We start from the raw sequence: 14,707 nt of genomic DNA on the forward strand, positions 1-14,707 counted from the left end.
TCTCTCTCTCTCTCTCTGACCACCCTCTAGATCTGCCCTCTCTCTCAGCCTCGCTGTAATTATTATACATTTGCTTTCCTAATTGCTGATTCTGCTGTCTTTCTGAATTCCCCAAGGGATGTGGAGTGAAAAGTCCCGCAGACCTGGACGGCCACTGGCTGCACTGGGTAAGAACAGAGTGCACAGCAAGACCAGGGAGAAAGAGAGGTGTGATAGCATAGAGGGTGCGATGAAGCGAAGGTCGAATAGTCTCCTGGAAAGAAATACAGAAAGTGAGGCTTTCATCAGGGGTATGATTCACTTGATCAGAATCAGCTACCAACAACAGCAGGGATAGCTCACAGCATGAGACAGAAGTTTATTGTTGACTGAGTAAAATCTAGGTGAATTCTGTCCCCATGAGGGATAACCCGCCACTGCCCAGTAGCCAAAACAACAGCAGGGTACTCAGTACGTGTTGGGGCATGGTGAAGGTGACACACACACACGTTACAGACATACACATAATAATCCTATAGCTCAGACTGCGCTGTCCATGAGTCATACTGTAGCAGCACTCTCATAGCTGCTCCCTTTGTATAATGTACCGTTCTTGAGGATCATAGTCATACACCCACTCAGTGCCCCTGAAGAGTTCTCTGCAGCTGTCCATGACTTGGAGCGCTGCTACAGTGATCTTCAGGCAGCAGCAGGCATAAGTTATATACAGTAATATTTTTCTAGTAATGTAAAGCCACACATGTCATGAATGACAAGTTATAACTCACATAACTGCATCCATTTTCTGAAGAAACGGCTTTAATGGAATGTCTTTTTGCATGTGTGGACAGTTAAATCAGTCTAACTCAATGCTGCATTTGTATTTCCTCCATCAGGCCACATTCCTTTTTCCCTGCTGCGTGCCTGTCCATGTGTAGGTGGGACCTGTGCGGCTGTCTCTGTGGATGTGACACTGTAATGCTGAGGTATTTTCTCTGCAGAGAGCCCATTTTTGCCTTTTTCCTTCGCATGCTGATAGGGTGCTGTCAGAATTAATGATACATATGCTGCTGACTGGCAACTACAAGAGCAGTCACCAGTATGTGCGCAGGCATAAATGTGCTTTGTGGGGTGAATTTCATATGCAAGATATTACCCACAATCCCTCACCTTTGACAATGCATTTTATGCTTCTGTCACTGTTGAATGCTGACAAAACCCCCATGGTAACAGCTATGCCGGCGGAATATTGTTATATATTATATACCTTTTATTTGATCTCATTTTAACTTGTAAGTGCTGTAAGTAAAGGATCAAAGAAAGTAAGTCAACATTTGGTAAAACTTTCTATAAAGCTGATATGATCATACTTACTCAATACATTGAATCAATACTGATGTCCAAATGAGTACTTAAGTACGTGGTGTTATGATACTTATAAGTCATTATAAAATGCTTTATAATGTGTCAAGACAATGTGACTATAATTATACATTGCTAAAAAAAAGCAGTATAACACATTTAAATGTATGTTCATAATACATAATAATGCATTACAGACAAGGGTGTCATAATGTGTTATTGTTATATAGAGCATTGTGAATATTTATGAGTGCTTATAACTATAATTATACATTAATTCATAACAAATGTTACCTAATATTTTAATGCAACAACTGATACATTTTTGAGTCATACTGTAAAGATTATACGTGTTATGGTGCATGTTTAACCAGTTATGTAGACCAAAGAGCAGTAATTTGAAACAGAAATATTGTTTTTTAGGATTTGACATTTGGAATTAAAAAGCCTGTCTCTCAACAAATTCCTCTCGTGAATTTGAAAGCACTTCCAATTCATAACTGGCTCCTGATAGTCAACCATAGCCCTGAGGCAATGTGCATGTGTATGCAAGTAACTCTGTGTGCCCACTCATTGCAGTCCTTGTGGATCATATGGGTGTACAAAGTGTAACCAGTGAAGCATCCTCCTCGTGTTGTTACACACCATTCACCATGTCTGAGCATCTGAAATTATGTTCATTATCCACCCATAATTAAACATGTCACATACCTGCTGAACAAAATGGGTGAATTGCTGTCAAATGTGACAGGATGCAGCTGTGCATGTTTGTTCACGTATAGGGTATTTATTTTCATGCATATACATACCAAAGAGAGAGTCTGTCTGTGTCTGTGTGTCTGTGTACACCCGCCGGCCCCTCATGACTGATCCAACAGTCACACCTGTCCACCTGTTTTTTCCTTCATTATCACTGCAGACGGCTCAGTGTCTCACCTTGTTCCCTCATCTGCTTCTTCTTTCACATGTCTAGTTCCCAACAGGGAGGTAATGTACTCACCTCCAAATAACAGCACACAGCAAATATGGCACCACTGACATTTGGGGGAATAGAAGAGTAACATAATACTGGTCCAGATCTACAAGTAGAACAACACAGAAGTGGTTAGGAAGAAGAGGAGATGGAATAGATGAGAAAATTACATTAGCCGAGAAACCTTAAAAAAATTATAGATGTATTTTTTGTGGTCTGTGGAAGTGAGAGACTTTCAGTGAATAATCTCTGCTGCACGAGAACACAACCTTACAGCTGTGACCACACAGGAAGAAGTACATATGATAAGAGCTTGATGAGCACTTTTTGTGTTAGTGTTTGTCAGTGTATATGTGTGCTTGCTCACATATTCCAGTAGTGTTTGTCATCTGTTCTGTTTTGCTGTCACATCTCCCCCATGGGAACTCGCTTTTTATGTGGGGGAATCTTGAGCATTTCCCCAGAATTTTTTACTTTTTCATTGCTCTGTTTTATTTTCAGAATGTCAGCCTTCTTTAAAGACAAAGGATTACAAAAATCTACATTATGTAGTTTGTTGTAGGGCTCCACTACTGTTGCTGCAGAGATCTAACAGAAAAAAGGGTCTTAGAAGAAGCAATAAACCACTGATTAGACTCACTACCCACACATAAATACGCTTAAGCTGAAAATATAGTTATTATTATTTTTTTTTACACACATATATATATATATATATATACTTTTTCTGTTAGCGCTTAACAGGTGGCGGCTCTATATATTCAAATAATCAAATTAATATCATAATCATGCAATGACTAGTCTAATGGCTTAAACTAATGACTACTAGTTGACTATAGGAATATCTCTAGTCCGGTGCAGCCCTAAAAACTGGTTAGCAGCCAAGGTACATCATTGGAGATGGGAGTGTAATTGCAGTGCAAGTATATACACCGATCAGCCATAACATTATGACCACTGACAGGTGAGGTGAATAAATGTCAGTGGGTGGGATATATTAGGCAGGCAAGTGAAATTTTTGTTCCTCAAAGTTGATGTGTTTGAATCAAGAAAAATTGGCAGCGTTAGGATTTGAGCGACTTTGACAAAGGGCCAATGATGATCTGTGATGATCTCTAAAACTGCAGCTCTTGTGGGGTGTTCCCGGTATGCAGTGGTCAGTATCTATCAAAAGTGGTCCAAGGAAGGAAAAGCACTGAACGGTGACAGGGTCATGGGCAGCCGATCCAACAGACAAGCTACTGTAACTCATATTGCTGAAGAAGTTAATGCTGGTTCTGACAGAAATGTGTTAGAACACAGTGCATCACAGTTTGTTGTGTACAGGGCTGCATAATATTATAACCACCAGGGTGCCCAGGAGGTCATAATATTATGGCTGATCAGTGTGTGTGTGTGTGTGTGTGTGGGGCAGGTGGACAAGTGAACTGCTCCGTGGCCTTGTGTAAGACATCTACAAGGTGAGGTAACCCTCGGGAAGCTGATAGGCTCCACTGACTCTGATTACTCTTTGTGTGTGTTTTTTAGTGTGTTTGTGTGTTGGTGTGTGCATTCTGTGGATAAAGTCCGATGAGGTAATGTCACACTCCATTATTTTCAAATCGCTCTCATAAGTGTGAATGTGTGTCTACATTTGTGTGTGTGTGTGAGAGGTCTCCACGGAGAGCCTGTGAGGATGGACTGGAGGCCGGTGCTAACAGAGCATGGAAGCAAAGACTCAGCAGTGTTAAGATTACTGAAGTAGAAAAAAGAGAGGTGGGAGAGAGAAGTAAGTTTAGGCCACATCTTTCTCTAAAGGTCCCTGTCACATTAGAGAGGCTCCATTGTCTGCCTGCCCTGTAAAGGTAAACCTGATTACAAGGAACTATCATGTATGGCTTTCAAAACCAAAAGCCATTTCCTCAGAGAGAGCTCAGTGCCTAAATGGCCTTACATTGAGGGATGCTTATCTGTTGCCTAAAATGGACAAGTGTCTTGATGTCCTGGGAGAAGCGAGAAGCCACTGTCTTCTCTAACCTAGATCTCAAGGGCGGCTTCTGAGGGGTTGAGGAGAACCTGTAGTGCCTCGATGACGTCTTCGAACACCTTCACAGCTATGGTCTAGAGCTGAAACCCAAGAAGTACCAGCTGTTGAAAGATAAGGTCAGTGGTCACGTGGTCAGTGGAGAGGTCCAAACCCAGCACTGATCAAAGATGTGCACGAGTGGCAGCCTCCTACAAACACGCAGCAGTTGCAAGCCTTTCCAGGGCTATGCAATCATTACCATCACTTTGTGCCTACCTTTGCTGAGCTTGCTAGCCCCTTCACTAATCTCCTCAAGAAGACAGCAGAATTCCAGGGGGGCGAACCACAGCAGGAAGCCTTCCTGCACCTCAAAGAGAGAGTGACTACTGTACTAGTTCACCAGAAATCAAGCAGTCCCACACAAAGAGCCAAGCTGTAAACTTACCAGGCTGGATCCCCTATGGACTGGTTGCATCTTGATGTATTGGGCCCATTTCCCATCTCATCCTCTGAACACAAATACATCCTGGGCATCATTGGTCAGTTCACCAGGTGGGTCACAGATCAAGAAGCAGAAACAACAGCTAAGACGCTGGTCAATGACTTCACGCTTTGAAGCCCCACTAGAGCTACATACGGACCAAGGCCATAACTTTGAAAGTGCACTGTTTGTGAACATTTGCCAGCTCTTTCAGACCTCCAAGACCAGAACCACGCCATACCACCCTGCTTCAAACAGACAGGAACGATTTAATTGTACACTCATTCAAATGATCTGTTGTTATGCAGATCAAAATCCAAAGAACTGGGAACACCTACCCCACAGCTGCGTATCGCAATGCACAGCATTCTAGCACCAGCTTCACACCCAACATGCTATGGCTGGGAAGAGAAGTCCATCAGCCACAGGACATCTGGTTAGAGGTGGCAGAACAGAGACCCTACAGAGTATGTGCATGACCTGGAAAAGAGCCATGGTGAGGTCCATGAGATAGCTCGCCAGCTTCTTCATGCAGTTCAACAGTGACGGAAGAGGACTCATGACTTAAGAGCTCAGCAGCACAGCTATAATGTTTGGGACCTAAGGACCAGGAGGAAGAGCCTACCTCTGAGTCAGACAAAGATGGCCAAAGACCACCTACAAGTTTCAAGGAGGGACAGGAAATACAGACCCCAGCTCGATATTGGGATAGCTGACTGAGTGTGAATGTGAATGACTGTGCCTGTAAGTAAGAAATATCACACAGTTCAGAAATAGTAAGAAACTGCAACAAGTTTAGCCTTTCTCCTTTACATGCAACATAGGATGTATTTACTACAACTGATACAGAGCTTATAAGTACAATGCCCTATAATTACTTTTTGTGATCTCTTCCATCTTTGATTAGCACACTCAAGCAACGGATGAGTGCACCTACTGTCACTAATGAGGATTAACATAGGAATGATTTAACTTAAACTTAGTATGGTACCTCATAATCACCACTCCACTCCAATCATTTTCATCATTTGCTGATCTACAACTTCTCTCAAATGAGAGGTCGTGTTTATGGTAAATCCGATGTCACGACTGACTAATCAGTTATTGAGTGTTTACTCTAAAGGGGGAGAAAGTGGAGGCCACATAAATGTTCCATTTATCTACTAACCATTCATTATGCCCCCCCCCTCTTTTTCTCTATGTACCAACCTTTAAAGGTTCTATAAAGAAGCACTTATTTTTAGTATATAATACTACAAAGACATAAGAGGAAAGGAAAGGCTGGGATAGGATGGGATGGGATAGAATAGATTAGGAAAGAATGGGATAGGGTAGAATAGGAAAGGAAAGGATAGGATAGGAGAGGATAGATTAGGAAAGAATGAGATAGGATAAGATGAAATAGGATAGAATAGGAGAGGAAAGGAAAGGATAGGATGGGATGGGATGGGATAGGATAGGATAGGATGGGATTGGATAGGATGGGAGGGATAGAGTAGGAAAGGATAGGATAAAGCAGGTTAGGATACTACATCCCAAGGATGAAGTTTGTGGTGCACAGGCACAAGTAAAATATAATAAAATACTCCTGCAGTGGATCGGATAAGACAGGACAGTGAATATGATGAAGCAACCCACAAAATGCATAGTTCACTCCTTTTTGTTTTGTTTTTGATTAAATAATTTTAAATAAAACAGTGTCAATCCTAGTATCCTGGTGTGCAGTGGAATATATTTTTGTTGTTTGGGGATAGGAAAGGATTAGCTTTCACACAGGTTCACACATGAATGCCTGAGAGTTGGATGCACCAGTCTGTTTGTAACAGCACATAGAAAGTCTGGATATGAGTCATTCTTCACACCTGGTTCAGTATGATAAATGCCTAAATTGATCCAAAACCTGTTATCATTACTAGTGAAGACACTAAAACAGATTATTAGACAGCAGCGATTCTAATAATTGACTCACACTGGATGATGTCAGTGCCGCCGTAGGGAAACTGGCTGAAGGATGATGTCATGGGCTCATCTCTAATCATGTCCAAGGCTCCACATTGGTGTCTGGGAACCTGATTGGATTGGCGGCAAGCACAATGGATGATGTCATCCATGTCACTTGGCACTGCCCCAATTGTGCCATGGGCACTGCCTGTGTGAATGATTAACTGTGCTAAGAGCAACACTGTTAGAGCTGATGCTTAGTGACAAGGAGAAAGCCTGACAGAAGAAAGAAAGAAAGAAAGAAAAAAGAGAGCTAAACAAAACGAAAGTCTCTTTAGCTGGACAAGTAGCTGCCTCCAGGCTATTTTTTGACCTGTTCTAGTTGGTTTTGAATCAAAGACTCCTACCTTCGATAGTGCAGGCAGCCAGAACACTCTGCTTAAAGAGCCCTGTGTGGCAGAGCGGAGGGATATTATGATAGTGAATCACGGACAGGCCCTCACAGGCACTGGCCTGCTTTTTTATGTCAGCTGACACTCCAGCCAGAGAATACTGTGCAAGATTGGTGTTGAGCAGAGTGTGACAGACTATGAGACCCCGTTGCAGTTAGAAACATAAACGGACACTCACTGTACACTGTTTGTCTGTATCGCTATCATTTGTCATGGGAAGTGTAGGATTGACTGAGTCTCACCTACCCCTCCTCTCTCCTAGTCGCTCACCAATCTGAGATGACAGAGATAGAGACGGAGTGTTTCGGCAGAGAAAACCCATCTGTCACCCTGGCAACGGGAGAGGTAGGAGGGGTATTATCCAGCGGAGACACAGCACAGGCCTGTCAATCACGCCGCCTCCTGGAGCCTCTGGTTGTGAAGTGAGAGAATAGAGAGGATCAATAAAAAGGTAAGGACAGACAGGAGAAAAAGTGTATAGAGATAAAACTGCAAGTGGTAATGGGGTAAAGGTTTTTACTCATTTATTGTTAATTCAGATACACCTGGACTGTTGAATGAATGCACAGTGTGTGACATGAAAGTTGCATTACTCTCTGTTGTTTATGGGATCTCATTCAGTCCCAGTCAGTGACATACTTGTCAATCCATTATATTAAACAGCTTCACTGTTCCTTTCATGTAAAGTCTTTACATGCTGGTCATGTGTTCTTGGATAAATAGTATTCAGATAAAATAAAATCCCTGTTTTGTAGTGCCTTCAAATATAAAAATAGTTTACAGTAGCTAGCATGTCTAGGACATTTCGATCCCTGAGTAACTCACTTTATCCTTAAGATAAGTTATAATACTTAAATCAGACAAATACATTGCTTGTTATTCATCAGAAACTTAATAAAGTTATTTTGTATTTTGTAAGAAAAGATTAGGATAGAGGCTGGTTAAAGGATATAACCTGAGAAACATGAAATGATAGAAAGTAGGATAAATAGAGCACAAGAAATGATATGAGGTGCTGAAGAAAGAAGAGGCAAGCAGTAATAGCCATTTAATATGAATATGAAAAGTTCAGCGCTCTAAATACATCCTGTAGCCTTTTGTCCATCCTTTAAGCCTTCTTGCTGAGGAGATTTTAATTGCAGAGTGACAGTAGAATAAAGAGAAGAACATTCACTTACTGGTACACACCCCATTGGAATCTCTGGCTTTTAGACTACAGTTTCTCTTTTACAGACCTTTAGTCAACATAAAACATGCAGTGCCTCCATAATAACATCTACATGTTCTTGATGTTTATCTAGTGGATCTAGAGGACTGGCATGGAATGGCAGCTGCCACACCTAAAAAATGCCTAGCCACCCCTGCTGCCACGTCAGTTTGGTGTCAAATGCTGTCAAAGATAATTTTTTTTAAAATAACGATATATGTGATTGTTTACAATTAAATAAGCATACATTTCTGCATTTCTTTAAAGTCTTCATGGCACCCTATGTTTCTCTAGATCTGATATTCTAGTGGTAATGGTGATCCTTCTTTCATTAAGCATTTATCATATTAGTGCTCTTACTTACCCCTCTTGGGTACGATTCAAGTTTTTTAAAATATAATTACAATTGAAAAAAGAAATCTAAACATCACATGACAACTGGACAAAGTCCATCTTTTAACGCAGCCAATCTGATGCTTTAGATAACTATTAAATGGACCTTGAAGAGAAACTGTCTTGTCAACTGTTATTTCTAATGTCAAAAATTAATGCTAAAACATTCAAATAAGTTTGTGAGTATGGTAAACGACTTTATACCTAAGAATCAGCATGTTAGGATTTTCATTGTGAGCATGTTGCCATGCTAGCATTAGCATTTAGTTCAAAGCACCACTGTGCCTAAGAATAGCCTGACAGAGGCTATGTGTGTCTGTGGACACTTAGTCTTGCAAAGGAATGTTTGATTTCATTCATTATGTTGTAACTGTAAAGCATATGGAAAATAAATTAGTAACAGCAAAATGATTGTATTAAGCAACTCTGTCTTCCTTGTTGATCTAAACCTGTAATAGTTTGTAAAGAATGATCGTCACTGAGACGTGCAGTATGTACAGTGTGTGCTGTGTTGAAGCCTTGGGAAATACATGATGTCGGGACCAAAGCTGTCAACATGGATTCCTGGAGCTTCACAGTGACCTTGTATGAACCAGTCAATCCCGTATCCTTTCTCTCCATCTCAGTGTCAACATAAGACATGACACATGTCAGAAGCTGTCAGGCACAATTGTGTCAGAGCAGAGCAAATAAAACACACTTGTGCCCTGAAATCATTGTATGCACAAGCAACAGAAACGATACATGAGGCAGTTTGACAAACGAGAGTACACATCTTCTCCCCTTAGTCCTGCTAAATATTTCAGCTGACACGGCTTTGTATCGGTGCTGTTTCCATGTCTTTGTCTTTGATGAGCACAGACGTCAAGTGAAACATCAAATAATTGTTCTTTTCTCTTGAAACAGTTGTGAAACATTGCAAAAGATTCCTCAACAATACATACTTTGAACTTCATTCATTATTGTTAATCTGAGCTGTTAGTGTCTAGGAGAACAAATATGCCCTCGAGCAGAGAGCACATTTCCCTCTATGTTGCCATGCAATCCCCTGTGTCCTGCTGATCCCAGAATCGCGGGATCAGTGTGGCAGAGGTATGTAGCCCATCGAGGGAGCTCTATCTTGGGCAGGCTAAACACAGACAGACCCCTTCACCATGGGAGTCTCGCAGCAAACATGAGAAGGATTATGATCCCTGCTTGAAAACTCAGTGTGTGACTGACATCCATGCCTACACTACATGACAATAACGTCATTAATTACATCTTCTTCTATGATGGAATAGTGGGGGTAAGTGCTGTGTGGGAGGATGAGTCTGTGAATAGATGCTTGTCAACACAGTCTCCTCTGGTTGTTAATGACAGGTGGCAGCATGCCCAGGTGGGGAAAGAAGAAATCTCAAAATGATAAGGCTTTCTCTTACACCCCCTCAGACACACATTCTATAGAGAGTTAAAGATGTCACACTGAATCACAAAGAACTCTTCTAACAAAATTGTTTGCAATCACTTTCTTTCTTCAGCTTTCATGCCATCCAACATTGGTGCATTCCTCAGTGTAAGCAACAGACACACAGACACCTTTAACAAAACTGCAGTTATTGTGACGAGCTATAACATTGCCCGCTGAAGGATACCAAGAATTTATCAACCTGTTGCTCAGGCTGATGAAAGAGAAAGGCTAAAATTACCACTGTGTGCCCTATAGGCCAGGACAAAATGTTGAACATTTTTTTATGTTCTTTGGTCTACATCAAACATGGGAAAGGTCTCTTTGAGCTTTCGCACCTATAAGGTACCGGTGGCTTGGATCTCACAACTCCTTGATGGCAGTCAACATGGATGGTTTCTAAGACACACACAAAAAAAAGTGCTGCCCCAGAAACCAAATATAACCTAGATTTGGGAGATGATTTGACAGGGAGAAAGTTTGGCATGTCAAGTTTTGACATGTCAGACACCAGCTTGAGCTTGATATCTATCTATACACTTGATCACATGGTTGGTTGTGCTTCATGCTTGAGCTCTTTAAAATGTTCAGTTCTAATAAAGTTTCTAAATGAGGATGTTTGAGAATTGTTCTCAGTTGGTCTGTCTAAAGTTCCCCTTACCAGCATTACCATTGAAACTGTAAATTTAAGGAAATAGCTGAAATGATGATCACTTCCCTGCATTCGCACAGGTGTGCCCTAACAATCGCAGGAAAGGTTCAACCAAGTTCAACTCCGACAGCTGGCGACGAGCACGACCCGACAGTTTTGCGGGATCGTGCCCGGTTGTTGTGCGGCCTAGCAGATGTTCTGTCTACTTAGCTGCCCACTCGACTCTCATTGAAACGAAATCACAAGGCGTGTCAATTGCTTCTTGTCTGAGAGACCTTTTAGCTGCGAACAATAGCTAATTAGGCTACTACAGAAGTCATTTGGCTTTGTACTTTTTGCTTTGTACTACTTACAAAGCCAAGTAGTATAGGCTAACAGCATTATTATATTTGTGTGGTTACATGCTAACTAGAAAAAGGCCCATTCAATTCTGAGAAACCTACTCTGAAGCATTTCTGGATGCTACAGTAACATTAGCAGCTCCATCATGATTTGGGGAAGTTTACACTTCAACCCCCCAACATTAAAAGGGAAACATAAAGTTTAAAAATATGAACAATAAACAATAAATCTGATCATCATGTTGCCTTTCCAAGTACTTTTCTATAAGCTAAGCATCAAGGTAGGGTTATGACTATAACTAGTAATTAAGGGAGGCAAGACGTAGCGTCAGTCAGTTGCACTTTGGTAATGATTGGATCATCTGCTTCCTTCAGTATACTGTCGCTATCAGAATCTAAAAAGAATGGTCCAGTGGTGTTGAGTCACTATAAACACCTAAGGTATGTTCTCCCTGAGGTCAAAACAGTATACTCATAGCAGGGTTATATAGCAGTATAGTATTACACTACTACAGTATACTACATTACTCCAGATCTCATTATCCTGAACTTATTGCTCTTGCTGTCAGCCTCTCAGGCTTTGTCATTGTGTCTGCTCAGTCCTCACCACTTTTCAAATTTGCCTGCCAGAGGGGCGGAGCTAGCGCTGGGAGTGTCAGACAACACTCCCTTTCCTTCTTGACCACCACAAAAGAGCGCTCTTGTTTTGTCACCTCTTTCTGTTTGTTCCCCTCTTCTGAAAGGGGGGACACGGGACGGGTGGCGTACAGACTGAGCCATTCGCCCGAGGAGACTGAGAGGCGCCTGGGGAAATGAGGACTGATTGGCCAGGGTGGCAGACTAGACTTGGATCTGGCACTAACAACACTTTGGCCAGCTTGCACTCTTCACAAGTCGCAGTGGACCAACACATGACAGACAGCAAAGGTCTCTCAACTCTTATAGAAACAAAGCCTCCAAGAATGTGTCCTGTGAAGTCTTTGAGCTCCCTATTCATGCTTTTTAATGTAGCTATCTCTCTTCTGAATGCCTCTTCTCTTTTTCTCTCTTTCCTCCCACTCATCCTCTGGCAACTAGTTATCTGTTCGTCCTGTTGTGCACACGGGCACAGGGGAAGTGTTGCTGAACAATCTCTACCAGAACATCCTCATGTTACATCATAGGCCCTCTTCCTTGAATGTTACGACCATTTTTTTCTACATACAACAGAATTCACAGGGTCTAACTACACAGCACGGTGTGTTTGTTGCATTAGATTGAAAACCTAATTAGTTTAGTACAACTTATAGCCCCATTTAGAAGTGATTTATGTTTGTAACAGATGCGAAAGCAATTTCATGTTGTTTCAGTACATTTTCAGTGGCATAAATAATGAGTATGCTCCTGGCATGTCATGTTGGGCGCTGCAGGAGAGCCAAGGAAACAGGGTTGTTAGAGAAAAACAGACAGCAAAACTTAAGAGCTACTGGAAAACTGAGGCACAGCAGAGGAAAAAGAGAGAATAGGTCCTAGCAGAAATAACAACTCTTTTGGGAAAAGATTTTAAGGTAATCTCCACTGCTTCCAGTTAACCACATTGCCATATACTGTGTCTAAGCCTAATTGAAAGGAATTTGCATAGACACGTCTCTAAAAAGGCTTTATCATTGTGCTAATACAATTTGATGCTGCAGTTTCTGTGAAGACTGTATTTGTGAACACAGCATTCTCGCCTACATTGGCTGGGCATGAATTAATCTGTAACTGTCAAGTTTCAACAGCACTTCACTGGGATGTTGTTCCCTCACGCCAGGACCAAGCAACAGCTTCTGGTAAAGGCGCAATGTGAGTGTTATATACTGCATGCAAATCATTTTGAAAAAGGGGGGGGGCAAACAAACTTTGAGTGTTAAAGTTGCCATCAGCATCTGTCACTGATACTGTTGCAACACCTTCTCTGTATAATGCGAGTCTGTGAGGGGAGCAGAGGCGATGTGAAACATTTGAATGTGCTTGTGTCTGCTTCCTCTGCTATTCTAGAAAAGCTGTTTGGAAACTATAACAAGAGCCCTTCTCACATGTGCAGGGGCAGCACAACGCTCTGTTGTGTAATCATTAGTTGAGCCTTCTGTTCAAGTCGCTACACACAAACGCACATGAGATAAACCAACCTAATAAGTTATTTCACATATATTATTATGAGACTGGTGAAGTTTAGAGGGGCAAAGTAACACTGTCTTCACTGACAAACTAACCTCCGCAGCTCAAACATATTCTAAGTTTTCCACGTGCTTCCTCACATGCTGGCTGAGTCATTATTGTGTTTGTATGTGTGCGTGTTTGTAAGTGTACTTGTATTATTCACATCTGTTCACACTGCAGTCACATTGTGGGGAATCACCCTTCCATGTGGGGAAAAACCATAGTCACCACAGTCTTAAATATGAAGACTTTGGGGGTTTTTTTTGTCGGTTTGCCATAAGTTCTATTAATTATGATTACATTGTTCACACCAAGTTAGTTGTTGAGATGTGGGATCTATAAAAAGTCCCCCAGGGCGAGAAACACAACTAGTGGATGTACAGGTCATGCAGGTTATAAACAAAGGCCTGAACTGCGAAGCAAGCCTAACACCCAGATTTTCCCAATCTAGCCATAAGCGTGTTCACATATAAGGGGGCGGTGTTTGCAGCATTTAACCAATGGCAAACAAGTCTACTGGCTGCAGAGTGGCATATTTTACAACCAAAGAACAAACTGATGTAAATGTAATGTAAAACGGACTTGGATCAACTCTGACAAGTATCTGTCTCATATAAAGAAAATTGTGAGGGAAAGCAAAAGGACTTTACCAGTCTCTGAACATTCTTGCCTCTTCACAATCCGTGCTCTGAGCTCCACAGGATCTTCTACAAATTATGCTATTTTCCAAGATTTTCCTAACCTGCACTGGAGGAAGTCCAGTACACGACCATCGTAACCCTGAAAACCCTTTGTAGTACAGGCCTGCAGCAGTAAAAAACACTTTGTCATGGTTTACACAGTTTTCCTGTGAAGTGAGAGATTATTAAGTGCTTACTTTGGGTTTTACCTCCAGATAAAGTGTTGGACATTTTAGCTCTAGTGCTGGCTTATTTACATTACTGATCATCTGACCACTTATTTCTTGCAACCCTATCACAAGACAAGAATGTCAGATTTGGACAGTTGCGCAAGACTTTGGATCATGTTCAGTTAAAAAAAACTTTTATTTTTACATCCAATGCCAACATTTAAAATTCTCACTTTCCATGTTTGTGCATGTAGATTACGGGAAATGTCATAGTTATGGCAGACAAATTATAGTTAAAGCAAACAATGACATATATCAGTTTTTGTCCCCAAATGAAAATATTGAAACGCAAAAACATTACATTATTATAGCACGTTAGTAAGGCAATGAATAGAAATATCTAAAGGTAGGATAATAAGTCAATAAATTGTTTTATTTCCAAA

This window comes from Morone saxatilis, unplaced genomic scaffold, assembly GCF_004916995.1.
Source record: "Morone saxatilis isolate NCDOM2014 unplaced genomic scaffold, NCSU_SB_2.0 Contig22, whole genome shotgun sequence".
Taxonomy (NCBI): domain Eukaryota; kingdom Metazoa; phylum Chordata; class Actinopteri; family Moronidae; genus Morone; species Morone saxatilis.